The 15,147-nt window shown below is 48.5% G+C and overlaps 1 protein-coding gene across 5 annotated transcripts in view; it reads left to right on the forward strand.

Moving 5' to 3' along the window:
- The first annotated feature begins 1,645 nt into the window (after positions 1-1,645).
- DAAM2 (dishevelled associated activator of morphogenesis 2) overlaps positions 1,646-15,147 on the forward strand; it is a 130,726-nt gene continuing 117,224 nt past the window's right edge. For 4 of the 5 annotated variants that reach the window (XM_055405843.2, XM_088831397.1, XM_088831398.1 and 1 more), the window contains exon 1: positions 1,646-1,777. The gene's annotated coding sequence lies outside the window, so the exon portion shown is untranslated. Of the gene's footprint in view, positions 1,778-2,312; positions 2,489-15,147 lie in introns of those variants that run through there. The other variant, XM_055405844.2, reaches the window with a different exon arrangement.

A 15,147-nucleotide genomic window follows, 5' to 3' on the forward strand; every position in this document is an offset into this window, starting at 1 on the left:
CTCGGTCCAAGGGATTCTCCAGGCAAGAATACTCAAGTGGGTTGCTATACCCTCCTCCTTGGGATCTTCCCAACCCAGGGACCAAACCCGTGTCTCTTATGTGTCCTGCATTGGCAGGTGGGTTCTTTTTTTTTTTTTTTTGGACAGAGGAAAATTTATGCGTCGAACCTGGACTGGTCACTTATGATAATATACATGCTACAATTCCATTCTCTCCAATCATTCCACCTTCACCCTCTCCCACAGAGTCCCAAAGACTGTTCTAAATGCCTATGTCTCTTTTGCAGTCTCTTATACAGGGTTCAGGTTACCATTTTTCTAAATTCCATATATATGCGTTAATATACGGTATTGATGTTCTTCTTTCTGGCTTACTTCACTCTGTATAATTGGCTCCAATTTCATCCACCTCATTAAAACTGATTCAAATGCATTCTTTATGATGGCTGAGAAATACTCCATTGTGTATATGTACCAAAGCTTTCTTATCCATTCATCTGCAGATGGACATCTAGGTTGCTTCCATGTCCTGGCTATTATAAACAGTGCTGCAGTGAACATTGGAGTACATGTGTCTCTTTCAATTCTGGTTTCCTCGGTGTGTATGCCAAGGAGTGCGATCGCTGGATCATATGGCAGTTCTATTTCCAGTTTTCTGAGGAATCTCCACACTGTTCTCCATAGTGGCTGTACTAGTTTGCATTCCCACCAACAGTGTAAGAGGGTTCCCTTCTCTCCACACCCTCTCCAGCACTTATTGCATGTAGACTTTTGGATAGCAGCCATTCTGACTGGTGAATCACAGGAAGAGCATCTACACATGAGGTGGGTGGAGGCTGGATCTCTAGATCCTATATCATCCCACAGAGCAATGGAGGAAGTAGAGATGAATTAAAATAAACATGTAGAAAATGCCATCTTCGGTCTGTCTCCTGACAATACAGGTTAGAGGAGAGCCTGAACCGTGTTCTTCTGTCTAGTGCCAATATCTGTAGTCTGGAGAGAGGTAAAGGCTAAAAGTAGTCACACATACATCCTTGTCACAATGAGTTTCTCCCTAAACCACTGAGAATTCCTGCTAGCCTGGAATAGGAAAAAAATAAAAATAAAAAAAAATAAATAAACTTTTTTTTTTTACGCACCCACTCCCAAAGAAGAAATGGAAAAGTTGTTAGGGTGTGGACCAGGGCTTCTAATTAGCTGTTCTGTTCTTCCTGATTTATCTCCTTTCTTGCCCTAGCACCTTCCTGGGACTTAGTGTCCCGTGAAGGGACTTGGTCGAAGGGCAGGGATCCCCGGTCCTGAGCACCTGACCTCCCAGCCGGCTCGGACCAGCAGAGAAACGAGGAGAAACCCACCGCCTCAGGTCACCACTTCTGCCTCCTTGACCCCTTCTCTGTTTCCAAAACAGAGGAAGCCCTGAGAAGGCTCTCTGCCAGAGTTGGAAAACAGCTACCCTCATTGTCTGCCTCGCCCTGCCGGCTGCGTTCTCCTCCCTCCCTCCGCTGCTTTCTGTCTGAAAGTGTGAAAATTACAAATCCCAAGGAACTGCAATCAGAACTCTACCTAGGGAAAATTCAGAGTATCCTGGCCATAAATATCCCGCTCCAAGACGCCTGACGTCAGAGCGGGGCGGGCGGGCGGGCGCGAGGCCGGCCCAGGGGGAGCAGCGCGGTCTCGGTCGGGAGACGGCGAGCTCGGCTCGGCTCAGCGCGGAGCGGGCGCGCAGCCGGGCGCGGGGCTGCGGGAGCCGAGGACGCGCCATGGGCGGCCCGGGGTGAGTACGGCCGCCCTGCTCTCCTCCCCGCTTCGCATCCGGGGGGCCAGGGGACCGCGGGAGGCTTTCCGGGCCACTTCCCCACTTCTCTCCTCCTCTACTTTTCTTGCCGAGGCTGAAAGGGGATTTGGCGAGGCAGCGGCTCCACCGGCTGCCTGTTTTTGTGTCTCCGAAGTGCTTTGCAGGAGCCGCCGAGGATCCCTGAGCGGGGTTCCGGGGGGTGGGGGGTGCTGCGTGCGCGTCGGTGCCGGCGGGTGTGATGTGCGTGTCGGGGCTGTCTGGATGGGCACATCTGGACACAGGAAATGTCTTCGGAAAACTTTAAAAAAATGTTTATGGCTTTGAAATCCGATTCCTTCTTGTCATAAGTGGACAGACAGAGCCGGTGACCCCCAAACGGACAACTTTTTGGTGGTGGCTTTCCCCGGATCTCTTGTTTAACTCTTCACACGCCCCCAGCTCCCACTTGCAAGCCTGGCCCCTGGCCAGCAGGCTGGGTGGGGGGGGGGGGGTGGCGAAGCGGGGAGCTTCTTGCTCTCAGAAGCAGCGGGACCTGGGAGAGGGAAGGAGCGTCCCAGGAAAGGCGTCTTGAGTGGGGATCCCAGCACCTGCGGCTGCTGCCCGTCCGTCCGCCTATTGAACTGGGGCCCTGACAGCGCGGGGCAATGGGGCTTTGACTTAACCCGAACGAAGGAGCTGGGCTGGAGGCAGGTAACTGCAAGGGGGAGGAGAAGAAGAAGGAGGTGGTGGGCAGAACTGAGACTCTGTGTCCAGCCGTGCCGGAGAGTGGAATGGACGTGTCTGCCACATGTGCCCACTGTGGGGGCCGTTGGGGTTTTCTGGGAGCCCCTCGGTGCCCCCAAACAAGATGCAAGCTCGCAACATAAAGAGACATGTCTGAGTTGTGGGGCGGAGGAAGGAGGGTGGTGGGGGAGAGGGAGAGAGATTTTTATCAAAATTGAACACAGATTGTTGAGGTCTGGGCTTGATTTAACTCTTCTCTCTCTGCCTTGGCCACTTTTCCAAAGTCCTGTGGTGGTTTTGCAAAGTTCCTAGGAAGATGGGAAGGGGAAAAAAAAAAACTACCTCTCCAGGAAAGAGTCCCTGGAGACTTTCCTTGAAACCTACAAGGGAAAGAGAGCAACTTTCTATCTTTAAATAGTTTCAGATTTTGTGTCCCCCTCCGCCTTCCAAGTTTGGTGTCAGTTTCTTGAGTTTCTCTGAAAAGTTGGCTGAAGAAGGGAATGATTTTCCCTAGGTCTTAGAGGGGGAATTGTGCTCTTTGAGTGTGGGAGGAAGCAGGGCAGTATGGATCCACCAGCCAGGGGTTGCCCAGTGCACACGTTGGATATCCATAGCTGTTCAGCAAACCAGTGACCACAAAGAGAGCCCTTTCAGCGTCATCCTACCCGGGTCTCTGGTTTTATATTTTGCAATAGAACCAACCTGCAATATTTGGGTGGGAGGAAGATTATTGGACTCTCCCTGTGTCCTAGAAAAAAGGAGAGAATTAAAAAAAAAAAAGGGGACAGGGAGGAAATGTGGATATAAAAAACGGACCCACAGGAAGTTGAAGATTTGGGAAGGGTTTTAGAAATTATACAAACTGACCCCTCGAGAAGAGCTGTAAGAGACTGAGCAGACAGCAAGTCAGCTCTAGACTCCTTTAACTTCAGGAGTACGTCTTTAACTTGAGTGCAGTGAAGGAGGAGGAAATCACGCTAAGGGCCGTCTAAACAAAAGTGCTTGTAAAGGGGTAGTGGGGTACCCGCCGCGAAATGCATGTGTAGGCGCCTGTTTATGCATTGGCGACTGTGTGGAGATGGTCGTGGCCTCAGGCCTGGAAGCATAAACGGGCCATTTCTCGGTTGCTCTGGTAGCTGCATCGACCTTCATCTCTCCATTAAAAAAAAAAAACAACTGTGCTATTATTGTCTGGTTCCCTGGTAGCTGCACAGTCCAGCTCCTAACTCCTAGCTGTGTTTCCAGGGTTTTTCCTCAGGATCCTCAGATGCTGAGGGAATACTCGTGCCCCCATCAGGACAAAAAGAGGAGAGAAACTTCTCCCGGACCTCAGAACTGAGAAGAGAGTGAGGAGTTCGGGAAGAGGGAGGGTGTGTGTGTTGGGGGGAGCAGTAGAAAGGCCAGTGGAGGTGGAGGGTTTTAGTTTTGGTGATTGTTGGGGAGGTTGAAAGGCCACTGCCTTCTGTGGAAAAAAGTCTCCTCCCCAGTCTTCTTCCCCAGCCCCCTGTCACCAAAGTTTTTTTTTTTTTTTGACACAAAACAGGTTAAACTGTTGCCATGACTGAAGAGCCTGGGATCCAGGGATAAAGAAGAGGGCAGGGTGAAGTGCAGGTGATCAGGAGGATGCAAAGATAATCAGTGAGTCAGAGGCTGGCCTCACAGTGGAGCTGATGGAAGTAACAACCGAAACATCCCCACTCGTTCCCACCACATACAAATGGAAGACTGACCGTCCGGGGTGGAGGGGACCTATGCCAGAATCTTGTTGTTCAGTCGCTCAGTCATGTCTGACTCTTTGTGACCCCATGGACTGCAGCATGCCAGGCTCCCCTGTCCTTCACTATCTCCTGGAGCTTGCTGAAAAAAAAAAAGAAATTTTGGAGTCTAGGGTGGCCTCTTGTCCCAGCACAGGACCCCTCAGGGACAACTGAGGCTGAGATCTGGCCTTTCAGTTCTTTCATCATCCTCTCTGGAGGGTAAGTAGGATCCTGACCCTTTAGAATTTGCTCAGGGGGACATTTCACCGGATTCTCAGACCACTTATGCCTGAGCTGATATGGAAGCCTTCTCATTGGCCCTTCTGTCAACTCAAGCTTCTGACCAGCTCATTGGTCATCTCTGAGATCAGAATACTAGGGTGCATTCTCAGTCTCTCCAGAAGGTCGGAAGGTCAAAGGCACCTGGCAGAAAGAACCACTTGGAAGGTGTCCTTTGCTTTGACAGCAGTTGACCTAAGTCTCCACAACTAGAGTCTCTGTGTTCAGGGATCTGGTGTCCTTCAGCTCTGGACTTCAGATGCAGCCTGCCTGGGAGAGAATTAGTAACCTGGGCGTGCGTGCTCAGTCGTGTCCCTCTTTGCAGTCCCATGAACTGTAGCCCACCAGGTTCCTCTGTCCATGGGATTCTTCAGGCAACAACACTGGAGTGGATAGCCATTTCCTTCTCCAGGGGATCTTCCTGACCCAGGGATCGAACCTGCATTTTCTTCTTTGCAGGTGGATTCTTTACCACTGAGTCACCAGGGAAGCAGTAACCTGGGATATATTACTTATTCTTTCTGAGCTTAAGTTCCCTCACCTGTGAAACGAGAATGATACTTACCATTCAAGGTTGTTACAAACATGGTATTTATGCAAAGGGGCTAAAACAGAGCGAGAAATGTAGACCTTTCCTAAAGGGAACCTCATCATTTTATTTTCTAGTTTTTTTAGCCATTAGCCACCCACATGGTTTGGAAAGGACCTGTCTCCAAATCTGGCTGTGCTGTTTTCCATTCTTGAAGACACCTGGGTGGAGATTCAAGGGCTCAGGTCACCCTCACCTCCTCCCTCTAGGAGCAGTAGCCAGTGGGGATTATCCAGAGCGTGGCTGCTCTGTCATCCTGAGGGCTGGGAGCGGGCACCAGGCATCCTGGATATCTGGCCTGGGAACCACTCTCGTGTTTGAGTTCTTGGGAGGGAGGAGGGCAGTGGAGCCGGTTGTATGGATGGGGTGGGAAGGTGGGATTGGGGTGGGAAGATCAAGGAGCAAAAACATCCTGAAGGACAAGGCCCAGGTCAGAGACGGTCACTGCTCCTCAGGGTGAGGGGGAGAATCTGGTGGGTGGTAAAAATGGAAGCTTTAGCCATTTGTCAATGGCCTGGCAGGTAGGGCTGGGGAGGCTGCCCCCTCCCCATGGACAAGCCGTCTAGCCCTGTGGGGTGGCCGATCCAGAGGACTGAAGGACCATCTGATGTGGGGAAGCAGCTGCAGGTTCTCTTGGCCCATCTCGGCGCTTCTCAGTTATCCTTCAAGTTGACATTTAAGACTTTGAAGATCACATTTGTTTCTGTTTTGTTCAAGCTCTCTCTTTAACTGTGGCCTGGGATGACTTTTCAGCTTTTAAGAGACTCAGCCAGTGGCCAACTTCTCTTGAGATGGCCCAGATTGGGGGTCGGTGAATTCCTCACTCCTGGCAGTATCTATTTCTCCAAACTCTCTCCTCACATTTTTTTGGTTTGTTTGTTTTTCTTGTTTCATTATGAGGTTATAAAACTGCACCATCCGAATGCTGTGCAGGGAGGAAATGCCTTTTTTCTCTGGACCTGTGGGTTATCCTGCTAGTGTTGAGCGAGGCTGTCTGACTATGGGCGTTAGCAGGTGTTGTGGGGTTCTTTCTGGGTCCTCCCCAATCCCCCACCTGCTCCAGGAAAAAGGAAAGAAAAAACAGAAAAATAAACCTGAGGCAGTTGGGTAGCTCTTTGAATCCTGGCTACAGAGGAACTGAATTATTTGTAGGATGCCCCATGGGTCTGTGCAAAGAGCTTCAGAATCAACAAGACCCAGGTGTGAGTCCAGTCCTGAAACCAGCGGGTCACAGCCTCTCTGATTCTTTTTCACCTGTCAAATGAGAACAATAAGTGTTCTAAAGGGTTGTTCTGAAGGTGAAATGAAATAGTTTATGGGAAGGACCTAGCACGCTGATCAGTGTTCAGCACAATGGTAATGCCCTTCACTTTCTCGTTCTTAAGCTCTTGAAAGCACCTGGATTTGGACATTTGTCCATGTGTCAAAGTAAATAAGCCACTTATCCAAGGCTTCACAACAGTGATCAAAGATCAGCTGTCTCTAACTGGAGATGGAGACCTTCACTACAGAAGCGGGGCACAGATCAGTGCTCCCCATGCCAGACAAGTGGCAGCTCCATGCGAGGCTCCACTGGCATAAAGGAAAAGGCCACCCACTCGCTCACCCATGAACCTGGGCTATTAGTGAGCTACCACTCGAGCTTGGTTTAGAAGTCCCAAACACAGTCTTGGTTCAAAGAATTGAGGTCAAAACTGGAGAGGGAAATCACTGATGTAGGACCCAGCATTAAAGCTGAATAATGGCACAATGATAGTCGTACCTCATGTTTGAAAAGCGTGTAGCCTCATTTTATCCTCATGACAATCCTATGAGACGAGCATAATCCACATTTTACAATTCAAAGCGGGGGCTTAAAAGACTTCCCTATTTCAGATCGTAAATAAGTGGAAAAAACAGGAGGCCAACAGCTACCCAAGCAGTAGATCTCAACCCATCACCTGGGAAGCTTGTAAAATTATCAGTACCTGGGCCCACCCCAGGCTGATTAAATGAGAATCTCTGGGGCGTGGGGCCCGGGCACTGGTTGTTCTGCAAGGTCCCCAGGTGATGTGAAATATGAGTTGAGAGCCGTAGGTCTAAGGGAAGCGAGAAGTGGATCGAGGTGAGGAATCAGTCTTATTAGACACAGGTGAAACGGTCAGATCTTTACTAGGAGTTAAGCTCCCTGGCAGTGGAAACTTGTGTGGTTCTCCCTCTGCCTGGAACCCAGAACGTGCCAGATACAAGGTGGACACTCGATCCATGTTGGCTGAAGGAATGAACAAAGTGCTATAGATTAGGAGCTGACAATTTCAGCAGCCAAGTCCAACCTGTCACCTTGTTGTGTAAGTAAAACAAGCCTTGTGTGTTACTGGAACATAGCCATGCTGTCTGTGTATGTGTTATCCGTGGCCCCTTTCATGAGAAAAGGGTGGAGTTGGAGTGTTGTCAACGAGGCTGTATGGGTCGCAGAGCTGAAAATATTTACTGTCTGGCCTTCTAACAGACAAGGTTTGGTGGCTCCTGCCCTGGTTCTCAGTGTGAACAGACCAAGTATAGTTTAGGGAAGGTTGTTGCAGCTTGGTGGTCAAGAATATGGCTTCTAGAATCAGATCTATGTTTGAATCCTGGCTCCACCATTTAACCTGTTGTAAGACCTTGCATATTATTTCACCTGAGCCTCAGTTTCCTCATCTGAAAAATGGGGATGATAATAAATGGTACCATTCTCGAAGGATGGTTGCCAAGAGTGCCAGCCCCTGGCCTAGAGTAAGCACTCGATCAGTGTTAACTATCCCTGTGGTGGTGGTGGTTGTAATTCCTGGCAACTAGCCAATTGGAGGGAAAACTAAAGTCAAAATCTAAATCCAGTATCACTAACAGAATAAGGGGTGTGGTGGGAAAAAATAATCAGCTGGCAAGCTGGTGTGAGGATGGAGGACTGATGTGAGGGTTTTGAGGTAAAGGGGATCTTTTTAAGATAACACGTGACAGGCTCCTGGTGTGCGACTGAGGTGCTGTTTGGCTGACGGCTATGTGGCTCTGTCAGCCGTCAGTTCCATCATCCCTCAAGGGTTAGTGTTGTGCTGTATTCAATGGCTCACTCCTGTCTTACTCTTTGTGACCATTTGGATTGTAGACTTGCCAGGCTCCTCTGTCCATGGAATTTTCTAGGCAGGAATACTGGAGCGGGTTGCCATTTCCTACTCCAGGGGATCTTCCCAACCCAGGGGTTGAACCCTCGTCTTCTGTATTAGCAGGCAGATTCTTTACCAACTGTACCACCTGGGAAGCCCCTTCTCTCCCAGCCCTGCCCTAAAAGGGTTAACTTGGGCTTTACTGCACTGAGCTTCGTCACAAGCATGTCCCACCTCTATTCCCTTGCTTATAGTTTGTTCTGCCTGGATGGCCCGTCTTCCTGGGGCTACTTGTCCTACCAGGCTTGCTCTGGTGGCCCCTTCTCTCCCAGACTCCCTTTTCCAGGCTTCCCTCCCTGCCCAGTCACTCCCTCTTCACTCTGCAAACTTAGCAGGCAGTTCTGACATAACATCTAACATGTGGCATCGGAGTCCAGGAAGGACTGAGTCTCTGTGTCTTGCCTTCTACGTATTTGGAGCTCATAAAAGTCGAATTACATTGTAGAAGCCACACCTGGTAGCCAGTGTCAATTAAACCCTTGGTTCAACTCTGACAGCTGAGTTAACTCTTGAGGAATGCCTATGGTCCGTGCCCGGGTGCTGATGAGATGCCAAGAGCAAATCCCCAGAGCCAACCAGATGGAGAAGAGTGGTCCAGTTTGTAGACGACGTGGAAGCTCTGTGTCCATACCCTCCGTGCTGTGGTGGCTCCTGCCCTCTGGAGCACCTCTCCTAAGGGGTAGCCAGGGACAGGGAAAGAGGGAAGAAACTTGAAACCAACCCTCTGACTTCTTGTCAGCAGATGCGGTGAGAAGTTGGGTTTTGGCTTCTCTGGGCTTTTCATGTGTATGTGCCAAGATAATTGGGAATTGGCTTGGGATGGTCAGCTTTCATTATCACGGTAACAAAGAGAGGCACGGTCGCGCATAATAGCAAACAGCAGATAATTCACAACATTGCCATCTGAACGCAGAGTGTGTTGCGTAATTTTTATGGATTTTAGTGGCAGATGTATACTCGTGGCAAATATATGTCATATATGGAATAACATTAAAATTGTTATTTTCTAATGATGGAGAAGGCATGGAAGAATGTCAGCCTTAAATATTCCTCTTTGAGCAACCCCAAATGGGCAGTTAGGAGCTGATTTCTAAGAGGGCAAGGAAGACAGGGAATGAAATCGTATTGTTAGTAGGTCCCACTATGCACGTAGCACCATGTTGATAATTTTTTTAAAATGTATTTCTTATTTGATTTTTCAAAATTACGATGGAAATTCTCCTTTGCCTAAACATGTGAATCAATATCATGCAGAGATACAAAATGTCAGTGGAAAGCGAATAGCATCTCCACCCCTCCTCCACACCCTGGGAACTAATGTTTACAGCCTAGAGTTAACCCTTCCTTGTCTTTTTCTTTGTCCATACAACTACTACAGGTGTGTATACCATCATGGTGGGGTCTTGGCCCAATGATAAAGCATTTGCCTGCAATGCGGGAGACCCAGGGTCGATCCCTGGGTTGTGAAGATCCCCTGGAGATGGAAACAGCACCCCACTCCAGGACTCTTGCCTGGAAAATTCCATGGACTGAGGAGCCTGGTAGGCTACAGTCCATGGGGTCGCAAGGAGTCGGACACGACTGAGCGACTTCACTTTCACTTTCTGGTTGTTTGACTGTTTTTCACTGAGATGGAATCTCTGTGTATTACTCTGCAGCATACATTTCTTCTCTTTTGACCGTTTATCAGGGTCATCCCTATGGTGAATGGAACCGTTTATTTTTTCTGATTTCTTTATATGCCTAGACACACACAGAGGCTTCCCAGGTGGCTCAGTGGAAAAGAATCCCCCAGCAGTGCAGGGCACACAGATCCAATCGCTGCTGCAGTGTTCTTGCCTGGGGAGCCCCATGAACAGAGGAGCCTGGAGAGGCTGCAAAAGAGGCAGACATGACTGAGCGGCTGACTGTACAGACGCACACAGCTCTGTACATCTGAGGTCATGACATTCTTGCAGTAAAGTTCATTAACTTCTTTTTTTTCAATCAGTCAGCTATTACATGTGATTTCTTCCTGGGTGACCACCAGCTTGGGCACCGGAGTCTAACATACCAAGCATCCATCACCCAGGAAAGATGAGTGATTGTTGTGGCCTCGCCTGTGACCATCCTGGGTATGCCTCCATGCTGTGTGTGGTCTTTTTCCCCTCGGAAAGCTCTTGAGCATCAGTCCCTGTGGCTGCCCCTTCCTTCTCATCAGATTTAGTCTTCCCTCCTTGGGTCTCCGCAATCACTGAATACGTAGGAAGAGCCGCAGGAAACGTCAGAGACTGGCACATTGGGCTGGAGAACGAGGGTGATAGATCATGTCAGGCAGTGTAGGACAGTGGTCAGGTGTGTGAACCCTGCTTTCAGATCACCAGCCCCCAGCAGGACTGGATCCAGCAGCAGACAGTGCTGGCGGTGGTCAGCCCCCTTCAGAATTGCCTCAGCTGCAGTTTCTCCTACTGGGTCCCCTGCATCCAGTGACCAGTGGGTCCCTTCTACCCCAATGTGGGGGAAATTCTAAAGGGCATCCTGGCTTCAGTGCTCCCCGTGGGGTTGGCTGAGGCCTTCACTGATGCTGCGTGACAGCTGCATTTCTCCTCCTACCTGAAGCTCCCTCCCATGACTGGTTAATTCTAAGAACCCTTTCTAATAACCCTCTGCCTGGCCCCAGAAGTTTTACTTATTTTACAAGAAATTGTTTTGGAGCAGAGCATTATTATCCAGATAATTGTTGGTGGCTATGTCACTATTGGAGAAGGAAATGGCAACCCACTCCAGTGTTCTTGCCTGGAGAATCCCAGGGACAGGGGAGCCTGGTGGGTTGCTGTTTGTGGGGTCGCTCAGAGTCGGACATGACTGAAGCGACTTAGCAGCAGCAGCAGCATATCACTATATGAAAAAGTATATATTTTTCTTTTTTCCCTGTGCTCTATATTGTATGTTTTCTAGGTGGGACCCAACTGATTTCTCTTCAAATAGAGTTGTGTTATAACTGGGAAGGCCAAGCACATGTTTTGATTTTATTGCCAGGTTTGCACTGGCACCTGCTCCCTCCCTCAGATCCTCAAGTCTAGGCTGAGAGGTGAGGGTCTATCAGGTCGGAAGCATGACTGGACAGCTTTGTTGCCATCCTGCCTGGAGACAGGATCTGGACAAGTTGACCTTTGGGAATTCTTCTCTGTCTTACCAGTGTGTCTGCTATATTAAGGGGGAGGTCTCAAGGGGCTCTGTTGGCTCACTGGGAGCCAGCTTCCTGCCTGTATAGGTTTTCATGCCTGCTTGGATCTCTGCCAGATCTGATTTGTCCTTATGGGGGTGTTTGTTTCTTACTGCTTGGTTCCAAGCGAGGGAGGCCTTTGGGGCTGTGCATTGAACATTCCACCTTCTGGGTTATGTACACTGATCGCCTGCCCAAGTGCCAAAGCAAAGCTTGCCTGCATCCTGGATTCCCGATGTGCCAGACTCACAGTGCATGTCTGACCGCATTCCTGGGGGTCAGTGTCAACACTCCCTCCATCACTTCCTCTCAGACACCACAGCCCCCAGCCTCAGGTTCCCCTGATAAGGGTAATGAGGGAAGGGAGTGATTCCAGGTCAGTGAGGAGATCCATCAGCATCTCCACAGTGCCAGAGGCAGCTTTGAAATTCGTTTGAAGCAAATTCAGAAGTATTTGTGGATTTTGGGCAATAGAAAGGCCAAGCCATTTAAACTTTTCTTTTTTTAAAAAAAGTCTCCATCAATATATTCATCAGTCTGTTCCTGATCACGTGACACTGAGCTGGCAGCTGCCCAGAGAAAGAGAGTTAGGAATTGCCTCTGCCTTTCCAAGACACTCGGCTGATAACTTACCGTTACCACTTCCCTGAACAGAGGTGATGTTATTGATGACTGTGGTTCCTGCATGGAAGCTGGGACTGACAGCTGATAAACAGACCAGACTTCTGATTATAAAGCTGTGGGTCAGAGCACAGGCACCGGCTTCAGGTTCTGGGTCTACTTCATGCTAGCCGTGTGGCCTTGCATCTGTTACTTCATCTCTTTGTGCCTAAATTTCCTTATCTGTAAAATGGGCTGTTATGAAGGTAAAAGTTAAGGCATGATTTGGCAAAACGAAAAAAAAACAACAGTACTTGAAACCATGGCTGTCACGTAGCCCTAGGAAGTGTTAGTGATGGAGGTGGTGGTGGTGGAGGTGATGATGGAGAACACAGATCCAGTCTCATTAGCCCCATTGGCCCTTCATCCTCCACAGTGCTTGGCACTGAGCTGGGAACTGCCAAGCATGTATCAAGTGAAATATGCCAAGTGTCCACAGCCTGATTAGTCTGCTCAACTCTCTACTAAAAAAATGTTTTCCGTTTAATATTTTTATTTTAACTTTATTAAAGTTCGACACGATTCAGAAAAATGCAGTTTGTAAGTGTATATCTCAGTGGGTTTTCACGCCTGGGTAACCGGCATCCAGATCAAGAAACACAACATTCCAAAACTCCTCCCTGCTCTGCCCTGGTGAGTCCCTCATGTCCCTTTCTGTTTACTCCCCTTTCGTAATCCTAACTTCTAATGTCACAGATTAGTTTTGCCCGTCCTTGAACTTCATGGGAATGGAATCATCCATTGTGCACTTGTTTGTCGGTGTCCGTGTTTGCTCAGCACGATGTGTTGATGACTCAATCTTGTTGTTGTGTAGTATTCCACCCTGGGGCTGTCCACACTTGATCCACTCTTTGGTTGAGCATTTGAGTGGTTTCCAGGTTTGAGGCTGTTGTGAATAGCCTTGCTGTGAACACTTGTGCACTTGTTCTCGGATGAACATAGGAACGTTTCTCTGTTGCTGTGTTCCCGGGGCTGGAACAGCTGGGTACTAGGGACTACATATATTCAACTTCAGGAAATACTGCCGAACAGCTTTATGGAGTGGGTGTACCATGTTTTCCATTTTCTGTGAAGATGAAGAAGCTGTTCCAACTTTTTAGTGTGGGGGCATGAGGCCTGGTTGTATCCTGGGGCTCCTGAAATGTGCATCTTCTCCAAGGTCTTGGTTGTAGAAAGCCTTGGGGAGGGAGGCATGTCCTTTTTAACCAGGCACTGCACAAGGTGTATCACTTATGTTCCTTCACCAAATCCTCTCAACCATTCCACGAGCTGAGATGCTGTTATCAACCCCTCTTTACAGATGAGGCAACTGAGGCTCAAAGCAGTTGAACGAGATCCCTAAGGTCCTTCAGGACAAAACTTATCAGGATGGAAAACAAATGTGCCTGAATCTAAAACATGTGCCTTTTAGGATCCGATGGTGCATTGTTTTGCCTTTGGTGCTAACAGCAGAGAGAAACACAGACCACTCTAGAAACCCGTGCCAGCTGTGAATGGTGGCCATGAGAAGATGGTCTGTGAGAGGGAGCAGAAATAAGCAACTCAGTGACCTTGGGAGGTCAAATTGTTTTCCTGCCCAGGGATGGTTGGAGAAAGTCATAACTTTCCTGGAAGGCAAGGGCGACCATGTAATTTACTGTCTAAACCAGGACTCTTTCAAGAGTGAAAGCTTGCTATCTGGATAGGACGCTGGGGAGGCAGGCGTAAATTGGGGCTGTTCCAGTTTTGCTCCCCCCTCAGAAGTCTAAGTGGGTATGGCTCTCCTGGTAAGGGGCTGCACAGGTTCTTTTTAACTCTTTCAGGACACTGTCTGTCTGGACTCTGCCCTGATGTAATGTCTTCTAGTCTCCTCTGTTTATACTAAAAACGAGTCTGGTTTTCTTCTTCCCTTCTATACAACATTCCCTGCCCAAATGGGGCTCTGACAAGGTAAGCTTCCTTTAAAACAGATCCTGTCACACTGAGATGCATGCACCAACAGATTAGAAGCTTCTAGAAGCCTCGGACTGTGCCTTAGTCACTGTGATATCCACAACGCTTAGCTGGGTGACAGACATAGAGTGAGCACTCCAGGAATGCTTGACTGGATATGATGTTTATCCACGTGCTTATTCATTCATTCATGGTTCATAAAAAAAAAAAGCTTAGTTTAGGTCCTAGCCTGTTTTTTAAAATTTATTTTTAGTTGGAGGATAATGGCTTTAGAATGTTGTGTTGGATTCTGATGTACAACCACGTGAATCAGCCAACAGTATACATATATCCCCTCCCTCTTGAACCTCCCTCCCAATCCCCACCCCATCACAGAGCACTGGGTTGAGCTCCCTGTGTTATACAGCAACTTGCCACAAACTGTCTATTGGAAAAGACCCTGATGCTGGGAAAGATTGAAGGCAGGAGGAGAAGGGGACAACAGAGGATGAGATGGTTGGATGGCACCAGTGACTCAATGGACATGAGTTTGAGCAAGCTCTGGGAGATGGTAAAGGACAGGGAAGCCTTGCGTGCAGCAGTCCATGAAGTTGCAAAGAGTCGGACACAACTAAGCAACTGAACAACATCAACATGTATGTTGCTGCTACTCTTTCAATTCATCCAATCTTCTCCTTCCCTTTCTGTGTCCACATGTCCATTCTCCACTTCTGCGTTTCTATTTATGTCTTGTAAATAGGTTTGTCAGTACCATTTTTCTAGATTCCACATATAGGCGTTAATATTTGTTTTTCTAACTGATTTCACTCTGTATAACAGGCTTTAGGTTCATCCACCTCAGTTCAACTGACTCAGATTTGTTCCTTTTTATCCTAACCTCTTTTTTTTAATCTGACTCCTATTCCACCGGTCCAGAAAGAAGTCAGTTGTGTGTGTGTGTGTGTGGTGGGGGTGGTGCATGCACACAAAGAATGAAGAATCAAAGGGATCAGCTTAATGCATAGCAAACACATCATGGAATTTGA

This window comes from Moschus berezovskii, chromosome 23 (assembly GCF_049115385.1).
Source record: "Moschus berezovskii isolate FMDL1 chromosome 23, NW_MosBer_1.0, whole genome shotgun sequence".
Classification (NCBI taxonomy): Eukaryota; Metazoa; Chordata; class Mammalia; order Artiodactyla; family Moschidae; genus Moschus; species Moschus berezovskii.